The 18268-nt window shown below is 40.2% G+C and overlaps 2 long non-coding RNA genes across 2 annotated transcripts in view; one reads left to right on the top strand and one right to left on the bottom strand.

Annotated features, from left to right (window-relative positions):
* Positions 1-18268, top strand: part of D5Ertd615e (DNA segment, Chr 5, ERATO Doi 615, expressed) — a 415230-nt gene that overhangs the window by 247030 nt on the left and 149932 nt on the right. The window lies entirely within an intron of this gene.
* Gm46912 lies at positions 2381-14327 on the bottom strand. The gene is made up of 4 exons (XR_001784853.2): positions 13969-14327; positions 7845-7956; positions 4064-4164; positions 2381-2691 (listed from the first exon to the last, which is right to left on the bottom strand). It is a non-coding gene; the product is annotated as a predicted gene, 46912 (long non-coding RNA).

Genomic DNA, 18268 nt, shown 5'->3' with positions numbered 1-18268 from the left:
CTTTGTGTCTTATACCTTTATTATTATTATTATTATTATTACTATTACTATTACTATTATTTTACATTTATATATTGGTTTGTTGCTGGCCTGGGGTGTAGGCGAAGAGGAGAGTGGGAGAGAATGCCCACATCCGGCCAGAGTTCCTGTGCTCTGGGCAGGCAGATGTGGGAGGACTGCCAGATGCTTTCCACTCGGCCCCAGGTGGGCATCTGGCCGTGTAAAGTCACTGACCCCATACGGTAGGGGGTGCACAAGGGGCAGCCCCTGTACCAGGTTCTCAGTTTCCAGCATCCCATGCTAGATACAGCAGAGGAGATGAGAACAGAATAGGGGCCAACTCTCCTGAGTCAAGATGAGTTTTCCCGGAGCAGCACCAGGCCCCAGATATACGGGAAGAGGGGGCAGGGGGTAAGGAGGGGGTACTGGGTAGTTCCCAAGCAGGTGAGAGTTCTTCAGAGACAGTCTATGGTTTTAGAGTTAGTTTTCTAGACAGGGGGAAAGAGAGAAGGGAGAGAGAGAGAGAGAGAGAGAGAGAGAGAGAGAGAGAGAGAGAGAGAGAGAGAGAGAGAGAGAGAGAGAGACCGGCCATGGCCAAGAGGAGAGAAGGGGGAAAAGGATAGAGAGAAGAAAGGCTAGAGTAAGAGGGAGAGTAAATAAAGTAAAAGCTTAAGAGAGTGAGGAGGGGCCAAGCAGCACCTCTTATAGTGGACTTTTTATCTTGCTGTTGCTAGGTAACTGGGAGGAGTCTAGCCTGAAGGTCAGAAGCTTGGGACATTGTCTACATGACTGCTAGCCACAGCTTCTCCTGTGGGGGCTGTTGGGGACAGTAACTTCGACAGGAGCCAGGGGTCCAGGAGACATGAGGGAATGCCTTCTGTCCCATCTATGTGGGAATTACCACCACCAGGTTTGACCTGGGTTCAGACTTCAACCTGACTGGAGACCAGACTGTCTGTGCATAGCCCATTGCCCCAGTGTGTGTGTGTGTGTGTGTGTGTGTGTGTGTGTGTGTGTGTGTGTGTGTACTTGTAGAGGTCATTTTCAGGAGTCAGCACTCTTCTTGATCATGTGGATCCCAGGGATCACACTCAGGTTGTACAACTTAGTGGCAAGTGGCCCTAACCACTGGGCTTTCTCTATGGCCCAGATGGTCTTTTATTTGCTAAATATGACAATTTCATCAATAAAAGGCTATAACTTTTGTCTTTTATTGTATGTTCTCAATCACTCCAGTGAAGGCAGCTGTCATGTTATGAGCTATGCATTAGCTGTCAGAGAAGGACCATGGATCTCAACTCAACAGCTCATGAGAAACATGCAGATTCATGTCAACAACCACTTAAATGAACTTATAACTGGCACTGATTCCTAGTTAACTTTTGATGACCCCCAAAAAGCACACATCAAATGCAGCCTCCTAAGAGGTCAGAGCCAGAACAGTCTGCTGAGTCAAGACCAGTTTCCCTGATTCTCAGAAACTGTGTTATGGTTTGTATTTGTCCCCCATGCCCCCAAGTACGTCTACTGAAGCCTTGATCCTCAGTAAGAAATGAGACGTGGTTGGACCAAGAAACCTCTGACGTCATCAGTGGGTTGATTCAATGGCTTTATGACATAATTGGTTTTGTTTTCCAGTGGTCATGAGGTAAGCAGCTCTGTCCCACTATTAACTCTATGCCACAGGTGACCCAGGAACAAAGGACCCTAGTGACCATAGTCTACCTCTGAAGCCACCGTGAGCCAAACCCCTTATCACTTTAGATGGCTTCTCAGGTATTTACTCACAGTAATGGGAAGCTGGATCTTACACTCTGAAGTGCTGGTATGTTTTACCTTAAGCATCCACATTTTTATAAAATTCGTTGAACACTGGATAACTGACACACCATCTTAACATTTTCCTTGGGTGCAATTCTAGTATACTCTACATAATTTTATTTTTCTACATGTATCTTCTGTAACCTTGAGAATAATAACTTGAGAATATATTTGGTATGTGTATCACTAAAAAACACGAATTGAGAGTCTGGTTAAAATTAAATGACTTAAATGGCAAACTGGATGTGATGAAAGTGTCTTGTAGGTAGGCATTGTGTTGGCAATAAAATAGAGAAATTATAAATCTCTTGAAACTTCTGGAGAGGGGGGCTCCTAGAGTTTCTTCAGGAAAAAAATAGAAATAAATTACACAATATTTATGGTCTTTATTTAATGTATTCTTGCAACTTAGTAAACATAGGAAGGGTATATGCAATGTTAACCTTAAATCCACATGGGTATAATATGTACTTAATTCTGATGTGCTCATCAATGAAAAGTCCCTATGTCACTTAAGAAAAAGCTCCCCCAATATATCTTTAGGTAAGGAAATTTATTATTAGCAAAATGGCAATCTCCCCACTCCCAGTGCTCAGAGAAGATCCTGGAAGAGGAAGAATATAAAAGCTGAAGAGTGGGAAGAGGGGCTTAGAAACATTATCTGTTGGAAATTCCAAGCATGGTTCACAGCAGCTGTGGTTACCTGCATATGACCTGGGTGAAATTCCAGCATAGAGAGAGGAGGGGTAGAGGCCCTTCTCCTAGCTGAGATGCTATTAGCAGATGATGACTGCTGGGTGGGGGAGGGCCACTTTTCTTTTGCATCTGGCTCTTGGCTGGTTGCTTTTGACGGAATGCATAGCTTCACACCTGCACAAACATGGATACACAACAGCACTCATTGGACCCAAGGGGTCATAAATTAAAAAAAAATAGGATATAAAAATTGGGGTGTGTGGATCTAGGAGTGGGGAAGTTGGAAGAAGACTGTTGGAGGTCGGTTAGTTGATACATGGTATAAGTATGAAAATTTCAAAGAATAACATTATATAAAAACTTTAGGCAAAAAGGCTCACTTATTGTGATGATAAACAATGATGAAAGGAATATAAAGCTTTATAGTAAATCTATATGTTTATCGTGATTATTTGCCCAGAATGAAGTCCCGGGTCTGAGTTTATTCCATTTATTATGAGTTATGTGTTGGGTTTAACGCTGGCCATTCCAAGCAGCCATACGCATGGATCCTATGACTGTCTGTAGTGAGCACTGGAACCCCTGTATGTTTCTGATGCAGACCTCGTAAGAGGAACTTCTTAGTCCTCTTGTCTTGCTTTCCTCACTCTCGTTTATAAGAAGCACAGAGTAGTTTGCTGGCTGAAATGCAACTGCTCTACTGCTCTGGTCCTACTGCCATGCATTAGCCTTTGTGTTTTCTTTTAAACACACTACTGACAGGTTTTATACAAAATATCTAGCTACCAGAACTGACCCTTGCCAGTCTTTCTTTGCATATGTGTTAAACAGAACACAGTTGTTTATATTAAAAGAAAAATCTGGCTTTCAAGCCCGGTGCATGCTCAGTGGGGCTGTACAAATTGACAATGCATGTGTGGTGTTAACACTGTGGTGTAGTGACCATTCTTCTCTAGATAGCCACCCCAGCAAACAGCTTTGTATCAACATATGCTCCAGGTAGACATTTCTTCCCAGGAAGAACGTCTTTCCCCTTTGAAGCATCCCCTCGTCCTTTCCTTTATGTCTGCTTTCCTCTCCTTCGAGGAAGTCTTGTGGCTATTGTTTCTCCTCTGGGTGGCTATTCAGTAATGTGCCCCACCCCCAATATTTCACATTACTATGTGAGCCATCAGTTGCACAATGCCTTGCTGGCTGCCTTTCCAGAACATAGCATGGAGCTATTCCATTACCCTCCCATCCAACAGAACAATAAGCCACAAATCTTTTCCAGTACAGCACCAGACCTTTGGGCTGGAAAGCAGGGAAAGGTTTCAGTTTGGAGAGGGATGAAACAGGTGGACTCTTGAGACCTTGCGCTTTCCGATGAGTCACCGCGCGCTTTTAAGGGGAAAGCTTAATTAGAAGAAAGGGGAGGTTTCTGTGGCTACAAGATTCAGTCAGGGAAATTGTGCAAGTCTGTGAGACGAGAACGCAATATATGCTTGATTTCCTTACAGGATCAGCTAATGATTGAGGGGAGCACCTGCTCTTGTTTAATACTTACTTTTCTTAATAATGACAAAGAGGCCACATGCTGGGTGTGCAGCCCACTGATAAACTCACTTGGAACAGCAGCCAGCACGCTTGTGTCCTTTGTGCTCTGTGCTATTAGGGGGGAACAGTAAACACCATTAAGAGACATGCAGCCTTTGATGTGAATACCCCCTGACCATCAAAATTGATGTCAATATCAGCTAAACACACTGAGTTAAATTTTTATTACAAAAAAAACCCAAACCTCTTTGAACATTTTGTAACTTTGACATTATAACTAACAGTGCACTAAATACCAGATGGATTAAAGGGTTAAACACGAGAAAGAATCCCTTGAGCTACTAACAGTATAGAAATAACCAGATATGGATCCTTAGCGAGCCTTTTAGGGACATAAGCTTCCTAAGCTCAGAGTACACTTGACTGGCTGAATGACAATGAAAATTTAAAGCTTTCATAGATAAAACTTTGCTAAGACTACAATATAATCAACAAAATTAGAGCTAAAATTATGTGAGAAATTGCCAAAAGTTATGTTTTATAATAAATATAAAATTCCTATAACTTCAATGATGTGAATGTGAGGTCCTTGATAAATAAATGGAGAAAAAAAACCCACAAAGCAAAAGAAAGGTATGAAAAATACTGACAAATAACTATGGGGGATACCAGGGTTCTTAAGTAATCAAATAAATATAAACTTTGTGATACCAAGGTTTAGTTTTTCCCCCTTCAACCAGATTCCCCATTAATTTATTTGATATTTAAACTAAATAACATCCAATGTTAATTAAGATAGGATAAAATGGTAACACTTATTTTTATATTAGGAGGAAGGTGACAGGCAACATGACCAGGGCTTTAAAAAGGTTGGAGAGATTGCTTAGTGGTAAAGAACATGGACTGCTCTTCCAGAGGACCCAGGTTCAGTTCCCACCAACCACATGGTGGCTCATAGCTAACTGCAAATCCAGTTTTATAAGATCTGATACCTTGTCCCAGACTCTTTCTAGATCAAGAACACAGTAGTAAACTGGTACAAATGCGGCAAAGCGCCCACACACATACAGTTAAAAAATTAAAATGTATAAGTTTAAAAAGGCTTTGAAATAAAAATATGTATAGAAAGTGATAGGAAGCTGAACTTTATACAGTGAGATTTTAGGATGGTTTAAAAATGCTCGCTGAAAAGCCTTTCTTTTCTCTTTCATTCTTTTCTAACTTTCTATAATAATCCCATATTACTTTTGATGTGAAGCAGTTTTCAAGTTGTGCCAATCTTAGCTCCATGGAGCAGTCTCTTTCTTAGAATCAAAGCCTTTCTACATATAGAACAATGATAGTCATTCTCCTCCTTCCTGCCCTTAGTATGTCAGCCTATTCTGACAAATGTGTATTCCCCCCCCCCCTTTTAAACTGCATCCTGTGTAGCTTTAGGAATGCTCTTCCTTGAAATCTTATTATGGTATCCATAAATCTGCTTTATCCTCAGTTCTATTTTTTCCTTTAAAATATTTATTTTTTTATTTCATGTATATGAGTGTTTTGTTTGCATGACTTTGTGTCGATCATGTGTGTACCTGATGCTGGCAGAAGACGGGAAGAGGGGATCAGATTCCTGGAGCCGGAGTTACAGATGATTGTGAGCCACTGTATGGGTGCTGAGGAACCAAACCCAGGTCCCCTGGAAGAGCCACCAGTGGTCTTATCTGCTGAGCCATCTCTCCAGCACCTCTCCCCCACTTCACTCTCCCAACCCCTCCAGGTCCTTTCTTAATTACCTTTTGAATCTTTAATGCTAGAGTTTATTCTCTCTGTGCCTCAGTGTCTGCAGCTACGAATGGGGTACAGCAGCAGTGTCTTTTATAATGTGATTACTAACAGAATTCAATTAAAGGAGAAGTGTGTATGCCTTGAAGCTCAATGCTAAGATTGTTATTATACTCATTGCTGTGGTTTACCAGCTTCTGATAGCATCTCCTCAGAACTGTCCTAGTTTTTCCTATCCCTGTCTTCTGACAAACTGTTTTGTTTACATACTTAGCCACCAGGATCTTAGCATTTGTCCTTATTTAAAAGGTAGTACAGAGGAGGACAATGGTCTAGTTGTCGCTTTGGGGAGGCTAAGTCAGCATGCTGTGCATCTTACAGGTTTTCTTGTTAGTGTAAAGAAAGAGGCAGACCATGCAAGACAAATTTTTTGTTTAGGAAGAGATTGATGGCTCCCAGGTACGAGACATGAAATTTGGAGAGCCCTGCATTTTTCCTGAGCCTCCTTGTTTGTATTGGGTCAGCAAGGACCATGATTTAGATAACTAGTTCCTCTCTTCTCAGAGTGATGCGTGGACATATTGCTCTTTACTGAGTGTCTACCACAATTCATAAGTATGCCCTATTCCCAGGAGCCCTGCCAGATCCTGGGGCCAGAGATCTGTAGAACAGTCCCTGAATGTAAAGACTCTAGGGAAAAAGATAAATGTTTAGTCTCTTTAAGGTATGTACTCACTGATAAGTGGATATTAGCCCAGAAACTTAGTATACCCGAGATATAAGATACAATTTGCAAAACACATGAAACTGAAGAAGAACGAAGACCAAAGTGTGGACACTTTGCCCCTTCTTAGAATTGGAAACAATCACCCATGGAAGGAATTACAGAGACAAAGTTTGGAGCTGAGACAAAAGGATGGACCATCTAGAGACTGCCAAATCTAGGGATCCATCCCATAATTAGCCTCCAAATGATGACACCATTGCATACACTAGCAAGCATTTGCTGAAAGGACCCTGATATAGCTGTCTCTTGTGAGACTAGGCTGGGGCCTAGCAAACACAGAAGTGGATGCTCACAGTCAGCTATTGGACAGATCACAGGGCCCCCAATGGAGGAGCTAGAGAAAGTATCCAAGGAGCTAAAGAGATCTGCAACCCTGTAGGTGCAACAACATTATGAACTAACCAGTACCCTGGAGCTCTTGACTCTAGCTGCATATGTTTCAAAAGATGGCCTAGTCGGCCATCACTGGAAAGAGAGGCCCATTGGACACGCAAATTTTATATGCCCCAGTACAGGGGAATGCCAGGGCCAAAAAGTGGGAATGCGTGGGTAGGGGAGTGGGGGGAGGGTATGGGGGACTTTTGGGATAGCATTGGAAATGTAATTGAGGAACATACGTAATAAAAAAATATTAAAAAAAAAAAAGAGATGGATAGAGGCAATGAGATATTTTGGCCTTTCCCCTGTGTTTTCCTCGGGACTCCATTGCTCTCAATTAACCTCCATGAGACACTTCCTTTATTACTACTTCCTGGTGCTTTGCTTCTAGACCCTCCACTTGTCCATTCACTCAGGAGGTCTATAGCTCACATGAGTGGACTTCCTTCCCTGGACAAGTAAGCTTCAAAGTATCAAGAATCCCGTTCCTCCTGCACAGTCTCCATTCTCAGCTTTCACAAGGTTTTGTTGTTGTTGTTGTTTCATGTGACCAATTATTTCCCCCCATTGTCAAGAATTTTAGCAGGCACTAAGAAATGTAACAGGTTGTTTTCAGGTAAGGAAGCCAGGATCCTATGGGAGGATAACAAGACAGTGCAAAGTTGGCATCTGAGAAGGTTCTAGAACCCACATGTCCCTGACGAGTTAGCTTCTCATCACAGGGATGCTTCTTTGAAAGACTCAACCTAAATAAAAAACAAATGTCTTCATATTTCACAGGTTTTACATCATGTCCCCATGAGACAAGAGCGTGCCACATGGGGGCAGGGAGCATGTGGCAGCGCAAGCTGCTTACCTTCTGGAAGCCAGGAAACAAAGAGTGGGACAGGAAGGGCTGGGATCCCAAATGCCGCTTCATGAACATGCTTCACGGACATGCTCACAGTGACCTCTTTCCTATGATGCTCCTGGTGGAGGCAGAAGGATCAGAAATTCAAAGTTCTTCTCAGCGACATAGTGAGTTCCAAGTCAGCCAGGGCTATGAAGGATGTTGTTATACATACAAGTAGCATTATACAAACTGGGAACAGTGTATTTATATATTTAAGAACATCTGTATATATGTTACATTTGTGTATGTATGTAACAATAATTACTAAAAATTTAAAATTCATAAGGCGTGGGTGAGGAGGAGTAAATATGAGGGTTTGGAGGAAAGGAAGGAGGGAAAATGATGAAATTCTATTATCTCAAAGAAAGGAATTATAAAAACAATTTTATCATTAAAAAAAAAACAGTGAGCTTGAGAGCTCCTCTTTTTGAAGGAAAATCTGAAGGCAATCTCTGATGGTTTTATTTTTATTCCATTATGATGCTTGGCAAGATGGCAAATAAATGCTATTTAGATTCTAGGTTACATTTTGATACTTGGTCTTTCTGGCATTTACGAGTCAGAGTCATTCCTTCTTTTCCAACAAAGGCCTCTGATATACAGTAGTATAGTTATTACTATTTTGGGACAATTATTTTACAACTGCCAGCTGTGTTTTACTACCTGAAGTGAAGGCTGTTGGGCACAATAGGAACTAACTGTTGAGGAAATGCTGCCAGGCTCTGTTACTTCTTAAATTATGATAGGGAGTCTTCCTTTCCTTTAGCCATCAAAAGGAAAGGGCCAAAAGGAAAACTGAATTAATGGTTATAAAATAGCACATTGCCTGAATAGCATTACTCAGAGAAGAGAATACTCATTGCTAACTATCTTTAACATACATTAGGTTAAGACATACCAGAGTGAAAAAGAACAGTATACTACTATACTAGTCTACTAATCTGTGAGCAGACTTTGTGGCACTACCCTTCTTCCTCAGCTATCTACATTTCTTTGTCTCTAAACTTCTCCAGTTACTGGGGCAAGTAGCTTTCACAATACTTTGCATTAGGTACATATAAACTCTCTTTAAACATATTTTAGATGATCTAAAAATAGTTCAGTAGAACAGCACGGGGCTGTTTCTGGGCAGCAAGATGGGGTTCTGACAGCTATTTCATAGCAGAAGGTCAGTCTACTTTGACCTGGTGATTGTCCCTGTGAACCTAACAGGAGCTGTTCTGGTGTTTGGGTTCACTGGGCACAAGACTTAGAGTCACAGAGTTTTCTGCTCTGTAGAAACAGACTGGATGGACTCTAGTCCCTCTGCTTACTTCTTTGAGTGATGCTTTCTTTATAGGTAAAACTGATATATACACTCCAAAGATGGTGGCAGTCTAAAAGATAATGTGGAAATACGAAGTACTGTATCTAGTGAGGCATCTTGACCAAGTCTGAAAAGCAAAACTATGGCTAGCTTCTATACCACTGAGCCCTCAGCAATTTTGAATTACTTAGGAAGAATATACTTTTGTATTTTCCCCTCATCTTTATAAGGAAAATATTTGCTCACTATTAAATATTTAGTTAAACATAATCTTTTGGTAACTATTTATTATCATTTCCTTCTATCTCTAGTTTATGGAAGGATTCTTATCTGCAATGCGTGCTACAGTCTGTCAAATGCTTTTTCTATATTTAGTCTGATGAACGATATGGCTCACATAATTTTTCTTTTTAAAGTATAGTTTGCTTTTTGAAAAGATTATACATGTATACAATGCATCTTGATTATGCATACCCCACTCCCAAGATTCTTTCTAACTTTTAAAATAACCCACTGGGTCAAATTTCTGCTATTCAAAAGCACTTTGGTATGAGGCTACTCACAGGGGCATGGGCAAACTGACTGGTTATACCTCCAAAGAAAAGTGGCAATACGTCCCCCATCAGTCATCAACTGCTAATAGCCTCAGGTAAGAGCGATCCCTCCGGACCACCTTTCCCATTCATGCTAGAACTTTAACTGGTTTGGTCTTATGCAGGTCTTGTGTAGGTAACCACAGCTACTATAAGTTCATGGGTGAAAGGGAAATGTCCTATCTAGAAGACAACATTTCAATGTGTTCCCCCAGTCCTCCAGCTCTTAAATTCTCTCTACCTCCTCTTCTGCAGTGTTCTCCGAGCCTTGGGTTGGGTTGATAAAGATGTCCTCTCCATAGCTAAGCATTCATGTTCACTTATTTTTAGTACTTTAGTCAGTTTTGGGACTGCATAAACCACTGCCCACTGCAAAGAGGAGCTTTTCTGACCATGGTTGAAAGCAGTATAAATTTATAGTTCTAAACATAAATGCTTAGAAGGCCATTTGATAATATGACTACTTAGCAAAACAACAGTATGTTCCACTCAGACCCCATGGATGTTTGATTGGGTTTACAGTACCAGGCAGAAATTTCTTCTTATAGAGCAGTCTAATCTAAAAGTGGTTGGCTATCCTAATAACAGGCATCCCAGTATTGCACCAGTGGGCACATCTTGCCTAGCAGACTTATTGGTATTATAGTACGCTGGAAGAGGAGGGGGCAAGAAAGGGGAGGGTGGCAGATATGGAGGAATATGCCAGAGAAAGTACAGGTCCTGTATGGAACACGTTGCTTTTTAAGAAATTAGTTTGATACTCCTATATTTTATTTAGTCTTTAATTCCTACAGTATATTTACCTATAATTTATTAGTAAAGACTTTAAAATTATATGCTTATTTTTGAAAATCATGTACATTTATAGGATATATATTGACCATATTCAGCCACCATTGCCTCCTCCAGCTTCTCCACTGTCCATATCTCATCTTGTTCTGACTCTTTTGTTCTTGGATATTTCTCTATACCTTCTCTGTTTCCCCCCCTCATTGGTATCTGCCTCCCTTTGTTTTCTCCATGATTATTTAATACCTTTTAGAATAAAAATTTTACTTTTTGGGTAATATCTTAGTAGCCTTAACTTACCATATGCCACTGCTAGTCCATGTTGGACCATCTCCTACTTAAAACTTCCTGCTCTTGGCTTTCCCATTTTCCACTTTTAATTGTAATAAGTTTCAAGCATTTCCTCCCTATCCCTTGTCTTAGTTAGGGTTTCTATTGTTGTGGAGAAAAACCTTGACCATGAATCAAGTTGGGGAGAAAAGGTTTATTTGGCTTACTATTCCATATCTTTGTTCATATAAGGAAGTCAGAACAGGAACTCAAACAGGGCAGGAACCTAGAGGCAGGAGCTGATGCTCAGGACATGGAGGAGTGCTCCCCATGGCTTGCTCACTTTGTTTCTTATAGAACCATGGACCACAGCCCATGATGGGCTGAGCTCTCTTCCATCAATCACTAATTAAGAAAATGTCCTACAGGCTTGACTACAGCCCAGTTTTATGGAGGTATTTTCTTAAATGAGATTTTCTCTTCCCAGTGAAGAGAAAGTGTCAGCTTGACATAAATGTGTCCAGCACACCTCTTTATACTCTTGTTCACATAAGGATCTATTGACTCTACTTAGATTATGCTTCTAATAATATTTAAATAAAATAATGTTAATTTGCAATCAATTAATATATTTAAAACAATGCTTCGGTTTCATTTTGCTTTAAAAGTAATATTTCAAAGAAAAATTGAAAGATATCAAATACATACTGTTGGGTCTGGGTGTGTAGCTCAGTGCACACACATTGGCTTGTTCTGCTTCTGGCCTTGAGTTCAATCCTTGAACCAAAATTCCAAAGCAACAGCCAAGCACTTACAATCATTACTTATTTGCAGCTTCCCATGCTCTTGAACTCTTTTTGTAGGTCTGAGGTTACACTGCAATTATTTTGCTTAGGTCCAAAGATTACCTGCTTTTGTTGTTGTTTGTTTGTTTGCTTGCTTGCTTGTTTTGTTTTGTTGTTGTTCAGTGTATGTCTGATAGCAACTAAATCTTTCCGCCTAACCTAGAATTCCCTACACCCCATATCTTTCAGATGACAGTTGTACTAGACACAGATATTGTAGGCACGGAAGCAAATCTATAGTCTGTGCTCTGTGACGTTTGTGGCGACATGCACCTGCTCCCAACACCTCATGGATGGACTCCTCTTGCCTGTGCTCTGTGATGATTATGGTTCAGAGCCAGCAATGACTGCTTCCTTGACCCTTTGGTTGCAATGTGTTTTTCACTCTGGCTGCTTTCAAACTTTACCATTTTCTTTGATTTTTCAATAGGTTTATGATGTCCTAGGCATAGTTTGATTCTTTTCATCAAATTTAGGGAAATTTTTGATCACTATTAATTCATTCTGTGTGCATTAGATTGAATTAAGCAACATCTAAGTTATTTTCTGTATATAAAATTTATTATAGTTACCCCAAAACATACTGCTGTGTGGAGTGTTAAGTGGCTCATAAATAAAGCTGAAATGACAAAATTAATAGCACAGCTGTTCACAGAAGAGAATTTGTGCTCTAATTCTGTTTTGATTTTTCCTTTTTGGTAGCTAGCTTGTCATGTATTCAAAGTTTGTTCAATTAATTTGCCTCATTCTCACTTTGCTATCTTTTGGGGATTTTTAAAAAAAATATTTATGTTTGTTCTAGTTACTTTTCTGTTGCTGTGATAAAACAACACTATCAAAACCAACTTAGCTTTCATTTTTAGCTCATCACTCATTATTGAAGAATGTCAATACAGGAACTCAAGCAGGAGCTGAAAATTAAAAAAAACATAGAGGAATGCTGCTTACTGGCTCATACTCAGCTAGCTTTCTTATATAGTTCGGGCCCATTTCCTTAGGGATGGTGCCACCCACAGTAGGCTGAGCCCTACTACATTAATGTAAAAGTAAAGACAATCTCTCACAGATATGGCCTCAGTCCTTTCTGTTGGAGGCAGTTGAGTGTCTCTCTTCCCAGGTCACTCACACACACACACACACACACACACACACACACACACAGAGAAAGAGAGAGAGAGAGAGAGAGAGAGAGAGAGAGAGAGAGAGAGAGAGAGAGAGAGAGAGATTAAGGCCACTCCTTTTTTTTTTTTTTTTCTTTGCATGGGTACCAGAGACCCTTTACCAACTGAGCCATCTCCCAGTTTCCCGAAAATTATACTTAAATCATGTTTTCATTATGTTCTGGTCTTTCTCCTTTTCAAGGCTTCAGAAATGTTTTAGCTCTTGATTTGGGATGAAAATGTTATTGTACATACTTGAAATATTGGTAAAAATAGTAGAAGGACTAGAGCCTGAAGATCTGGGTCTTAGTGTGGAGTCTGTTGCTTTCTTGATGTTTAATCAGGAGCAGGCCATATGGAACTTGTCTTGTAAGATGACTATGAACATTAACTCCATCATCACTTGCAACAGCCACAACAACACCTATTGCTTTAAATTTTTTTCTATGCATAGACCCACCAGTTTGTGAAGCAAGTACCATTATTATTCTTAATTCTGTAAATGAAGAAGCAGGGATTAACTCTAAGGATTAACAGGGGTTTATCCTTAAGAGTTAAACAGAGGTCTAAGGATATATCTAAGGACAACGTCAAATAAAATACTAATTCTGTATTCAAAGTATTTCATTTGGTGTCTACCATATAACAAATACAAGGTCATGTTATGTCTTTTCCTCTTATATTTTTATATCTTGTTCATTAAAGTCACAAATAACATGATGAGTTCAACCAAACTCTAGCACAGGTAACATGCTCACTTGGCAAGGGCATGCCCTCTCTCAACAGGTTTCTAATTCAGGAAACCTCTCTACATTCCAAAATACCCCCACCCACAAACAATTCCTATTTCATTTGGTAACCAATTCAATTGGAACTATTTTATTAATTAACAGCTTCTAGAATTTTTCAGCAATGGAAGCTTGAGACTGTCATTTTATGCCCAGTTCACTTTACATCTTAGAAAGAAAAAGTCATTTTAGCTTTGAACTGTTGTCTAAATATCTGTGCTTTTATTTATAGACTAAAGCTACTTCCAACCATAATTAGAGGGTTTTTTTCCCCACTTACAGCGAATGGCGGTACATGTATAGACTCATGGTTGCTTAAGATGATGAGAGTTGTTACCTTTCTGCCTGGTCCTTGCTGTTGGGGCAGACCCCTATGTGGTCTGCTCCTGTGAAGACTCCATATCTAGATCCATTCTACAGCACTTCGCTCAGAGTGGTTGGTAAGAATCCCCCATCCCTCCACAAGTCCCAGAACTGCTGCTGGGAGCCTAGTGGACTCTGGTCCCATTGCCCACCAAAACCCCTGCCTTCCTGAATACCACTCCACTCAGTGCCTTCTACCCCTTCTGCCTGGTCCTTTCTTCTGGGGGCAGACTTCTAGTTGGTCTGCTTCTGTGAAGACACCGTATCCAGACCCATCCTAGAGGACCCGCTGCACTCAGAACAGTTGGACCCAAGGCACTCAGAGCAGTTGAACAGTTGAGAACCCTCTGTACTGAGAGCAGTTGAGGATCAGCTGCACTCAGGGCAGTTGGTCAATAGCTTGACTGCTCCACTGAAGACCCAACAGTCTAAAGACCTCCCAGGAGATCTACTCCAGCCAAGACAACAGATCAGCAGCTTCTCTGTCCCTGTGAAGAGCCCCCAGTTGGAAGATCCCAGAGGTGGTCTGATATAGCCAGGGCCACAAGCCTACCAGGAAACTGAAGCAACAAAGGGACAAAAGAGGCAGACTACATACAGTCACCTAGACCAACAAACACCATGGATATCCAGATGGAGAAAGGCAAGCACTAGACCATAAGCAATAGAAGCCAAAATATTTGGGCATCATCAGAACCCAATTCTACGACCTCAGGAAGCCCTGAATACATCAACACACCTGAAAATCAGTAATCTGTTCAAAAATCCTATATCATGAAGATAATAGAGTCCTTTAAGGAGAATATCAATAACTCACTGAAAGAAATAGAAGAAAACACAGGTAAACAGGATAAGGAATTGAATAAAGTAATCCAAGATCTAAAAGTGGAATTAGAAACAATAAAGAAAACACAAATGGATGCAAAGCTGGAAATGGGAACCCTAGGAAAGAGGTCAGGAATTACAGACGTAAGTATCACCAACAGAATACAAGAGATAGAAGAGAGAATCTCAGGTGTAGAAGATACCATAGAAGAGATTGACACAGCTGTCAAAGAAAATTCAAAACATAAAAAACTCCTAACCCAAATCATCCAGGAAATTCAGGACACAATAAAAAGACCAAATCTAAGAATAATCAGAATAGAGGAGAACAAAGATTTCCAGCTCAACCTGACAATGTCTTCAACAAAATCATAGAAGAAAACTTTGCCAACCTAAAGAAAGGCAGGACATAAAGGTACAAGAAGCCTATAGAACAACAAATAAATGGGACCAGAAAAGAAAATCTTCTCATCACATAATTGTGCACTAAATGCACAGAGCAAACAAAGAATATTAAAAGCTACAAGGGGAAAAGGCCAAGTAACAAACAAAGGTAGACCTATCAGAATAGTATAACTAGACTTCTCAACAGAAGCTATGAAAGCCAGAAGAGCCTGGTTAACAGTCATGCAGACTCTAAGGAAACACAAATGTCAGCCCAGGCTATTATACCCAGCAAAACTCTCAATAAACATAGATGGAGAAAACAAAATATTCCAGGGCAAAACCAAATTCAGACAGTATCTATCTACCAACCCAGCTCTACAGAGGATCCTGGAAGGAAAACTCCAACAAAAGGAGGACTCCTGCACCAAAGAAAGGACAATATATTAAGCATCTCACAACAAAGTCAAAAGCAAAGAGCCACAAGCACATAAAACCACCTACAAAAACAAACATATCAGGAACCAACAGTCATCTTTCTTTAATATCTCTCAATATTAATTGACTCAACTCAACTATAAAAAGACATAAGCTAACAGACTGGATACTCAAACAAGATCCAGCATTGTGCTGCAGAATAAAAGGATGGAAAAGGTCTTCCAAGAAATGGTTCCAGGAAAGAAGCAGGAATTGCCATCCTAATATCCAATAAAATAGACTTTCAACCAAAAGTTATCAAGCATGATGAGGAAGGATACTTCATATTTATCAAGAGGAAAATTTATCAAGAGAAATTCTCAATTTTGAACATCTATGTACCAAATGCAAGAGCACCCAAATTCATAAAAGAAAATTTACTAAAACTCAAAACACACATTGAACCGCACACAATAATAGTGGAAGATTTCAACACCCCACTTTCACCAGGGGTAATTGAAACAGAAACTAAACAGAGACACAGTGAAACTAAGAGAGGTTAACAGATACTTGCAGAACATTTCAACCTAAAACAAAAGAATACACCTTCTTCTCAGCACTTCATGGTACCTTCTCCAAAATTGATCATATAATTGGTCACAAAACAACCCTCAACAGATACAAGAAGATTGAAATAATACCATGCATCCTATGAGATCACCATGGCCTAAGACTGGTCGTGAATAACAGCAAAAACTACAGAAAGCCCTAATACACGTGGAAAGTGAACAACTCTTTTCTCAATTATAACTTGTTCAGGGAAAAAATAAAGAAATTAAAGACTTCCTGGAATTTAGTGAAAATGTTGACACATCATACCCAAACTTATGGGACACAATGAAAGCAGTGCTAAGAGGAGAGTTCATAGCACTAAGTACCCTGGTAAAGAAACTGGAATGGATACATTTACACAATGGTGGCTCCTTTCAAATCTCTCCAAAGAGATGTCATTTCTGTCTTAGACTTATTTATCTGAGATTCATCTTGCTCCCCTCCTTGTTCCCCATACCGCAGTCTTGCTCAGGTGTGCTCTTTCTTGCCAACTGTATTCTCCTAGGTTTCTGAGACTGCTGGCTTACCACCAGGTTTAGCTAATAGGAAGCCATTTTTCTCATTCCCCACCAAATAAGACATCTCCAGCAACAGGACTCAGAACCTCTTCAGATGCCACCTGCTAACCCACCTCAGTTTCAAAGTCCAGACTGCTCCCTTTGTTACTAGAACGAATGGGTGCTGTCCACCCCTGACTCAACAAGCACTAAGTTCCTTAGTGTCTCCTTTTAGGCTCGTTGTCTTATTCACAGTAGAGTACCCAAGTACACTCATTGTTGAGGCACTAAAAGATGTTCCTGCTTTGGTAGGTGGCCTAAGCTCCCAAAATAAGCTTGTTATGTCACAAGCATTAGAGCTCTGAAATCTGGTAGATTAGATGGTTGCTGTACTACAAGTCTCACAAGGCTGAAGTTAAGGCACCTCCTGGATTTCATTTCTTCTTGGAGACAAGAGCAGGCTTTTTGTCTATAGGCACTCATGGTATTAGAAAGTTTTCCTTGCATGCAGTTATTATAGAGTTCCTGGTCCCTTGCTGCCTGTCATCCAGTATCTGTGTTCAGCCCTAAGGCTGCCTACATATTTGGCTCATGGTCCTTGTCTTCATCTTTTAAGCCAGAACACAGAGGGTCACAATGCTATATCTTTCTCCAATTGCTTTCAACTATTTCTCTTCTATGACATCTTTTTAAACTTTTATGTTGCATAAAGTAGAGGGCTTCATCTCAATATATTTCTATACATTTTCATATATTATGACATTTCTATATGTTACATAATACTGTTGGCTATATTTACCCTATTGGTAGTTGATGAATACTTAGGTAGAGAAAGTCAGTTTTCCTCTTGGGTATGGCCACTGGAAGGGTGCCCATTCTCTAGTGGATAGTACTACACTCATGTACCTGCAAGCATGGGTACTTGTATGTAGACATAGTAGTATATAATTTCTTATATTCCTCTCTTCTCTTCCCTAGTAGCCCCCTCCCCTTCTCTTCTTGTCCTTACCGCATGCCACACTTTCATATATAAGGGAAAAAAAATACAATCCTTGTCTTTGTGAAAACATTCTTCTCTGCAGTGGAATAAAACCAAGGGTATATACTTACATTTTCTTTATCCATTCATTTACTGATGGACACTGAGACTGAGTCCATAGCTTGGTTCTTGTGAATAACAACACAAGGAATGTGAGTATTCAAGTGTCACTATAGTAAGCAGACTCGGATACACACGCAGAACGGTTATAGCTGGATCATATGGTACTTCTACTTTTAGTTTTTTGAGAAGCTTCCATCCCGATTTCCATGGTGCTGTACTGATTTACATTCTGACAGTGTCTAAGTTCCTCCCCACCCCCATCTTTAGCAGAATTTACAACTAGTTTCTTTTTGAGGATAATCTTTGTGACAGGGGTAAGATGGAATCTTCATGGTGGTGATCTTTAATTATTCTTTGGCAATTTCTACCCTTTCACTCCTCCAGATACCTCTCACCAAGTCTCTCTCAACTCTGGGTCTTCTTTTGTAAACTTCCCA

This window comes from Mus musculus, chromosome 5 (assembly GCF_000001635.26).
Source record: "Mus musculus strain C57BL/6J chromosome 5, GRCm38.p6 C57BL/6J".
Taxonomy (NCBI): domain Eukaryota; kingdom Metazoa; phylum Chordata; class Mammalia; order Rodentia; family Muridae; genus Mus; species Mus musculus.
Note: the sequence above shows the minus strand (reverse complement) of the source record. Positions and strands in the feature narration are given on the sequence as shown.